Source organism: Rattus norvegicus, chromosome 2 (genome assembly GCF_021556685.1).
Source record: "Rattus norvegicus strain SHRSP/BbbUtx chromosome 2, alternate assembly SHRSP_T2T, whole genome shotgun sequence".
Classification (NCBI taxonomy): Eukaryota; Metazoa; Chordata; class Mammalia; order Rodentia; family Muridae; genus Rattus; species Rattus norvegicus.
Window position 1 is genome coordinate 244983135 of NC_141535.1, and position 7866 is coordinate 244991000.

Here is a 7866-nt window from a genome sequence, read left to right on the forward strand (position 1 = left end):
TTTACACAGACCGTTCACGATGCGCGGCTGCAGGGTAACCTGGGGTATTCTGGGGTCATAGTGCCCCGCGCGGCGCTCACAGAGAGACAACTTTCTGTTCCCTGAGTTCATCCTGGGTGCTTGGTAATGAGCCGCCTGTCTAGGTCATCTCATGAGCACATACAGGGTATCGTAAAGCAATCGTACCTAACAGCACTTCACGCCATCTCTAATTTCTTTCCATTTCTCGGCTCATAGTGCCCGTTCACTTAGCGGTAACCCTGTCCCAGGTTAAGCGAGGGGGGCGAAGTAACAGCCGTGACCACGCCCCCTAAGCTCTGAACTATCCCGTCTGCGTCCTGTCCCTTGGCCTTCACACTGCTCACCAGACAGCTGCTAAGCGTTAAAGCATGACGTAAGTCTGATCCTCGTGGTCTCACCAACGGCACTAAACTCTCTGAAAGGGGCTGGACAAAAAAAAAAAAAAATACTTTAGGCTCTGCAGGCCTTGCGGTCTGCAATGTGTACAACCGGCAATTATTATTTGCGGCAACACAACTTGTGTCATTAAAGACAAGAGCCAGTGCTGTGGAGATGGCACTGAAGGTAAAGAGTGTGCAGGCGAATATGAGGGCCTTTTGTATCCCCAGAACCCATGCAGAAGCCCGCTGGGCGCGGAAGCCCTCGGGCAATCAGACCGGGAGCAGCAGAAGCAGAGGGTCCCCAGGTCGCAGACTCACTGACACAGCAGCTCCTAGGGTCAGTGAGAGATCCAACCTTCACAGTAAGGCAGAGAGCGAGGGAGGAAGACCAAGGCCTCTACCGAAACGCCCACCCACATACAAACACATATGCACACACCACATATATATGGGGGGGAGGGGGTAAAAAGAGACAATCAGACCAAAAGCTTGGCTCTGCTGAAACTTGTTTCGAGCAGGCAGACTTCCATGTTCGTAATACAGTTTAATGAGTTTTGCCAAGTAAATACAACACGTAATAGGGACCACAATCAGGCATTCACATCACCATGAGAAGTTTCCCGTGTGCCTTTGAGTCGGTTTCCCACCCCACCCAAGACCTCAGGCCATTGCTGGTCCATTCTCCTTCACTGGGAATTACATTGATGTTCCTAGAGGCTTTTTGTTTGTTTGTTTGTTTTGTTTTGTTTTTGCATGTAATCTCTTTGCGTGGCTTCTCTTGCGACCGCTCCCTGACTTTTGAGATTTCATCCATGCCAGATGCATCCCGGCTCGTTCGTTTCCACCCCCAAGAAGAAGTTCACTGTATAGAAGCGAAACCCAACCCGTTCCACATACAATACAAACAAAAATTCCGGCGCGAGCGCGACGCGTGATGAAGGGAAAAGTCTGCCTTCGCAGGACGGGGTTTTACACGGACTCAGAGAAGCCATCGGCAAAGCTGTGAGCAGAAGACAGGAGACGAGCATTGAGCTGAGCAACAAAAGGATGCTTGGAGACAGCCCTGGGTGGGATGGGGCCGCTTACAATCCCACGTGGTGAAGCAGCCATTGCTGGCTCCCCCGGAGACACTGTGGAGAGGGAAATAAGGTGGAGCTAACACTATTCACTGTTTCGTTGGTAGATTTTAAGAGAGAAGCTGTTACATTTTCCTTTTTTCATGCAAGAAAGACAAAATGACTAAAATAATAAACCATGTACGGTGAGGGCTCAGCACCCACCCAGTAGCACTGCAAGTAAGCAGATTCCATATCTGTTTCTTGCGATACTTTTAAAACTTAAATCCACGTACTTTACAACCCTACACCAGCCCTCCCTCTCCCCCCAGTACCTCCTCACATAAGTCCATCCCCCCATTCCACATTCCCCTTCTCTTTCCCCTCTAGGGGGTCAACAGCCACCTCACCCCATCCCCATGCCCATGAATCCTCTCCTACTGAGGACAGAAAAGGCTGTACATTTAGGGGCCGGGATCTACAGGCAGTCAGGCCACAGCCTCAGGGATAGCCTCTGCTCCAGTTGTTGGGGGACCTACATGAAGATCAAACTGGGCATCTGCTATATGTGAGTGAGGGGGCTAGATCCGTGCTTGCTCTTTGGTTGGTGGTTCGATTTCTGGGAGCCACCCAAGGACCCAGATTAATTGACTCTGTTGGTCTTCTTGTGGAGTCCCTGTCCCCTTCGGGTCCCTCCATCCTTCTCCCAACTCTTCCACAAGACACCCTTGAGCTCCATCTAATGTTTGGGTGAGAGTCTCGGCATCTCTTTCCGTTGGCTGCTGGGTGGAGCTTCTCAGAGGACAGTTATGCTAGGCTCCTGTCGTTGCGCAGGCAGACCACTCACATGCACACGTTTAGTTCTTAAAAGTGGGCACTGAGGCTCAAGGGAGGTGCTGAGGTAGACTAACATCAGGATTTAAACTCTAACTCCAGCTTCCTGACTTGCCAGGACTAGGACACAAGATTAGTCCCTATCGTAGATCCTGTCAATAGCATCACGTGTTTCCTACAGCTACAGGGCACCTCGTAAAGCACAGGTGATTCATTCCTAGTCACACTGTGGAGCAGACTCAGCTGGGCTATGTCTCAGGTAAAACACCTCATCTGCGGAGAAACAAATTCAGCTTCTTTTTTTCTTTTTTATGACAGTCTGCCTGGGGCTGGCCTTTTGATCAACAGGGGAAGCGTCAGAGGTCCCTGGCCAATGAAACACTAGAGATCAGCACTGGAGAAACCTGAGAAGGTGCTGCTCTTTGAGGCCCCAGCTCCAGAAGGAGGCCTAATGCCATGCAGTTGGCAGGATGGGGTTTGCCTTCCTTGGCCCTACTTGGTCCTCACCTCACTATGACAATGAGTTGGAATATCATGAAGTCCTCTGTCACCTCAATCCTCCTCTCAACTCTAAGTGATCTTGCAAGAAAAGATAGGTGTGTGGTGTGTGTGTGTGTGTGTGTGTGTGTGTGTGTTTGCACATGTGTGTGCATGGTATTTGTGTATGGTATGTTTGTATGGTGTGGTGTGTGGTTAGGTGTGGTGTGGTGTGTAATGTGTGTGTATGTGGTGTGGTGTGTGTGAGTGTATGTGTGTGTGTATGATGTGTTGTCCACAAGGGTATGTGGACCCCTTGTTTGGACTTTAGAAAGTTGTGAAAACTAAACAAATCATTTGTGCGCTACCTCAACAAAACTCACATTATAGAATCTGCTCTCCCTGTGACCTAAATCATGTCTTAGACAAAAGGGCAGAAGACATGACATATTGGTGTTCTGCACTCACCTTGCAGCTACCTCCAAGAGATTATAAGCTACACCATCAGAGGCCATGGATATAAAACCCCAGAAACCAACACGATTTTATCATCTGCTAACCCCTGTGTGTGTGCTGGCCTGGAGGGTGGTTGATATTAAATGTTCTGTGACAACAGAGTAATTATGACACTTTGGAAGGCTGGGAACAAAACTGTCTGTTGGACTGAGGGAAGTGAGCTCTCTGCTGTGCGCGTGTAAGCACAATGGACAATGAGCGGTGCGTCGGGATCATAAATGACCTAGCTTCAAATCTCCCTTCTGCCCTTCAGCCTCAGTTCTTTGCCTGAGCTCTGGGCTTCAGTCTTCTCCTCTGGGAGATGAGAATTACAAGATTAGCTGTAAGAGCATCTAAGAGGCACTCATTAAAGGACAGTACAGCAGCAGCCACAGTGTCCAGGACGCAGTGAGCATCAGGCAGAAGCTGGCTCTGTCCTTATGATTTCCTGAGGTCATTTTCTCAACTATTTTACCCCTGTGACGAAGATGCAACTGTATCAACCACAAGGATATTGGTTTTTTTTTTCTTTTAAATAAGAGGACTCTAAACACTTAAACTACTAATTTCGGACCCAAACTCGACTTTTCTCCTGTGGGTAATGATGTTGAGCACAGCCCAGTTTCCCACCAGACACTTGAATTCCTTCCTTCTCTGAGAAAGCACTTGTCCTTACTCGAAACAGGAACTAGATCTAATTAGCATTTCAAATCTACAACCCTAGTCTATACCCTTTTCAATAAAACCAGACACATATGTAAGAAATATTCTCAGGCATCCGGCTAAAGACAGCCTTGGCTTCAATGTTAGAAGACAAAAGAGGGAAGAAAATCTCTCCGTCGCTGTGGTTTCAGTTGTAAATAGCCCCGCCATGTGTTAAGCCATCAGTAAGGGTCCAGATGAGACAAGACAGCAACTGTTCAGGCATGCTCAGGGACCACAAAGTAGCAGCTCTAAGAATGTCCTTGTCAGAGGTAGAAATGACGGAAAGGAGCTCTAGTCTCCAATTCCTCCTCTTTTATCCTCTCCTAGAAGCTGTAGGTGAGCCATGCCCAGAGCTGAACGGAGGCTTGGACAGCCCAGAGGCTGACACTCCATGACTGGGCCAAGCAACCTGACCAGTTCATTCTCTGAGTCATTATAGCTCACTCCAGTTTCTGTCCTCGATCCTGTTGATACAAACAAACAAAAACAACAAACACCTCAGCTCTCACCTTAAAAGGATAAGAGATAGTTTATCCTGAGTCACCAAATCATGGAAACACAGACTTAGGTTACTCCAGATCCCATGAAATGGAAGCCATTTCATTACATTTTCTAGTTCACAGAATACACAGAGAGCAAAGTTTAAAATATACTTGTGGGTATCTCAGAAGTGGTTACAGCAAAATGGAGGAGACTTTTCTACAAGCCTAAGTTACCATCTATGGCATTCTTAAGCTCTGAAGTTGTTTTAGAAGCTAGTGGTCTGCTAAGTTAATGGCTTTCAAAAGTTTTAATCTATTAGTAGCAGGATGTGAGTTTCAACACAGAAGTGAGCAAGGATCCTGAGATAAAGTAACCAGTGTCCTTTATCTCTCTATAGGAGAGCAGCTCTGGTCAACCAGCCTCTGCAGACACAGCTTTCTCACCCTCTTCCACAGTCCTTTGTAAAGCCTCTGACTAACTACTCAAGGGTACCCCATTCCTGGGAAACTTCCTGCTATACAGGAACTCTGTCCCCTCTCCCTCTTAGGCTTCCACTTGGGAGCCAATCGTGAACTTCTCTAAGATTTACAGTTTGTGATCTGAGAATTTCATCTTTGAATTTAAGAGACAGAAATCCCACAAGTTTTTGGCTAGAGCCACTTTGGTGGCCAATGGGTTGTCTGGGACCCCAGTTCCCTGAGCTAAGCAGGGAGAACAGAAACGGGCTCCATTGAACTCAATGACACCCCCAAACTCCTCATCTCAGGAGAATGTTTGGCTGGTTTCTCTCTGATGCATCAAATGCTGCCAGGAGCCATCTAGGAGAAGCTTAAAAACTAGTAGGTGATCTTCTTGAGATGGTGCCACCATGGACACAAAACTTTGATGGATTTATTCCTCAGGTAAGATGGGGAAGATTACATTTGAGAAAAGATTCTTGCTATTAATATTAATATGTCTGTCCTGTTGTTATTAAGTACACATAGCAATCACTAGGTATTGGCCTACCCTTTGGTGCAGAACCGCAAAAATGCACTGTCTTGTAATGATGCTATATAGACAAATAGATGATTTCTTAATACTTAGTGATGATCCTATAAGAATTCCTAAAGTTATATTCATAATCATTAAGCTCTTGCATAATAGGAGTGCTATTAAGTCCTCTCTGATAATCAAAACTACAATAAGAACTCTGCCAGTCTTCAAGTGTCAGGAGTTAATTGCTTCTGAGGTAGAAACCAGGCATCTACAACTCAGAGCACATTCCAAGAGGTTGTAAAACAATTACCCAAAGGTCACGAAAAGGGAACTAACAGTTTATCATGTGTGCAGCACAGAAGATAAAATATTGACTGGGTTTATCTATACAAAACTTCAATGGTAACTTAGGGTCTATAACTCTCCATGAACCTGTAGAGCTTGTGACAGATAATGAATATCTAGCCAGATAATTACTTAATAGATATGCATGTAAACATTCTCTGTTGTAAATGAACTTTTATTTGAAAAATGCTTGGAATAACCACACAATAGAATAGGGATCTATTCCCCTAGAAAAGGTACAAAAGACTAGGAAGGATCATACTGCATGGGGATCCAAAGGCATTATTACATCAGAGCAGGAAGAGAGAGCAAGATTAGGAGAGAAGAGAGCAGAACACAGAGAACTTTGTAGAGAGCAAGAGAAAAACTTTTTAGAGAGACCTTTTTGGAGAACCTTCAGGAGGGTACAGACCTCAGAGGAATTTTTTAGATACTGAACTTAGAAATAAAGATTAAAATCACTTTAATCCTTTTTTTAACTTCTTGTGAGTTTCACTAACAGGCAGGGATGTTAGAGCTGGAAAGTTCTTAGGGAGAAGGGGCACAGGCTATTCCACTTAATCCCCTGTCTTTAGACTATGTGTGTTAATCACCCAAACCAGTGGTTTACCCTCAGAATGATCAAGAAAGTCTTTAGAAGTTTTTAGAAGTTATCGGCAAGCACTCAGTAGAGCTAGAAGGCCAGAGACCATCAGTCTTTAAAACTATGTCCAGAGACCCAAGTCCGACTCTGTGTCCTGCTTTAACCCATTCCAAGGCATACACAGGTACCCGGCAAAATGCTGTCTGTAACTTCATCCCACAGACCACATCATTTGGGAACCACCTAGGTCAATTTTCTCCACCCTCTCCTCTGTCTTGCCAGGACTGTGACCTTCATCAAGGCAACTTCTCTAAGCTCAGTCCCAGCTTCCTATCTGTGATGGAAAGATGTCCCAGAACCACAGCAGGAATTAGAGACAGCCCCAGCAAATGTTGTCTTGATATCCTTTCTGAAGGAGATTATCAGCCAAGAGTTTGCCTCGACTTCAGCTGAGGCAATCTAATGAGGCTGTGTCTTCTTTATTGACTTCCTGTGTAATCACAGAATTGTCCTAGAGTAAAAGCTTGTGTTCTGACACTCAGCACACCTGTATTCAGACTATCTCTGGAACTGTATTGGGGGTTTGCTCCAAGGACGCAGAGAGAGAAAAAAAAGGCTCTGACTTATCACTGACAGGATAAGTGACCACTGAACAAGACTTTGCTTGTTTAACTGGAATGAGCCTAGATATCTCATTCCTTTGAGGGATCCCGTGGTTTCTTCCCCCTGGTGCTCATCTCTCTGAAGAAGCATCTGTGTTCCTTAAGACAGGATAGCATCCTTCTTTTCTGAGTTTGGCCTTCTGTGGTGCTTTGGAAGAGCTAAGCAGGTATGAACTCACAGAGTTTAAGGAGTTCCTCAAACAGGAGAATCAGCAATTGGGTCTGAAACAGATTTCTTGGACCAAAAACAAACGCAGCATCCCAGAAAGACCTTGCCAGCTCACTGGTGAAACCTTATGAGGAGAAGCGAGCCTGGGAAGTCACCTTCAGAATCTTCCAGAAAATCAACAGGAAGGACCTCAGTGAGAGAGATTGCTGACTGGACAAATCTGCATGAGTCACAGATGTTTCTGCAAACTGTTGAAAAGAAAAAATATATATATATACTCTGAGTATTCTGCACTTCCTGGGGTTGAAGAACAAGACAGATGTGTTCACCTGGTATGCAACAGCAAGAACTGGTCTTAAAACCCTACATGCCCTGCCCCAAGTTGCACACCATGGCGCTGGTAGCTGACTTCACGGTTGTTTTTTCAGAGTGCCCCACCCTCACCCATCTTTATACCTCTCCTTACCACTTTCAATATTTAGATATTAAGCACTTTTGATAAATTATAAGCATGTTTGGAAGCAAACAAACAAATGAACAACAAAAAAAAGCTCATCCCTAAATGGAAATGGTGAGAACCTTCGGCCACAGGGTCATTGTTAGGATTAAACAGGAGCTGATTTATCTCCCCCAAGAGAAGCAGGAGCAGTAAATACCTACACTAGTCAGCAGGGAGGGG

At 45.6% G+C, this 7866-nt stretch overlaps 1 long non-coding RNA gene across 3 annotated transcripts; it reads left to right on the forward strand.

The window, feature by feature from the left end:
* Nucleotides 1-228: 228 nt before the first annotated feature.
* LOC103691740 (uncharacterized) lies at nt 229-2825 on the forward strand. 3 transcript variants are annotated; one of them, XR_015678393.1, is made up of 3 exons: nt 440-585; nt 1221-1550; nt 2609-2825. It is a non-coding gene; the product is annotated as an uncharacterized LOC103691740 (long non-coding RNA). The 3 variants fall into 3 exon arrangements; XR_015678390.1 differs by lacking the exon at nt 2609-2825 and having other exon boundaries at nt 229-585; nt 1221-1696; XR_015678391.1 differs by lacking the exons at nt 440-585; nt 2609-2825 and adding an exon at nt 238-394 and having other exon boundaries at nt 1221-1696.
* The last annotated feature ends 5041 nt before the right edge of the window (nt 2826-7866 follow it).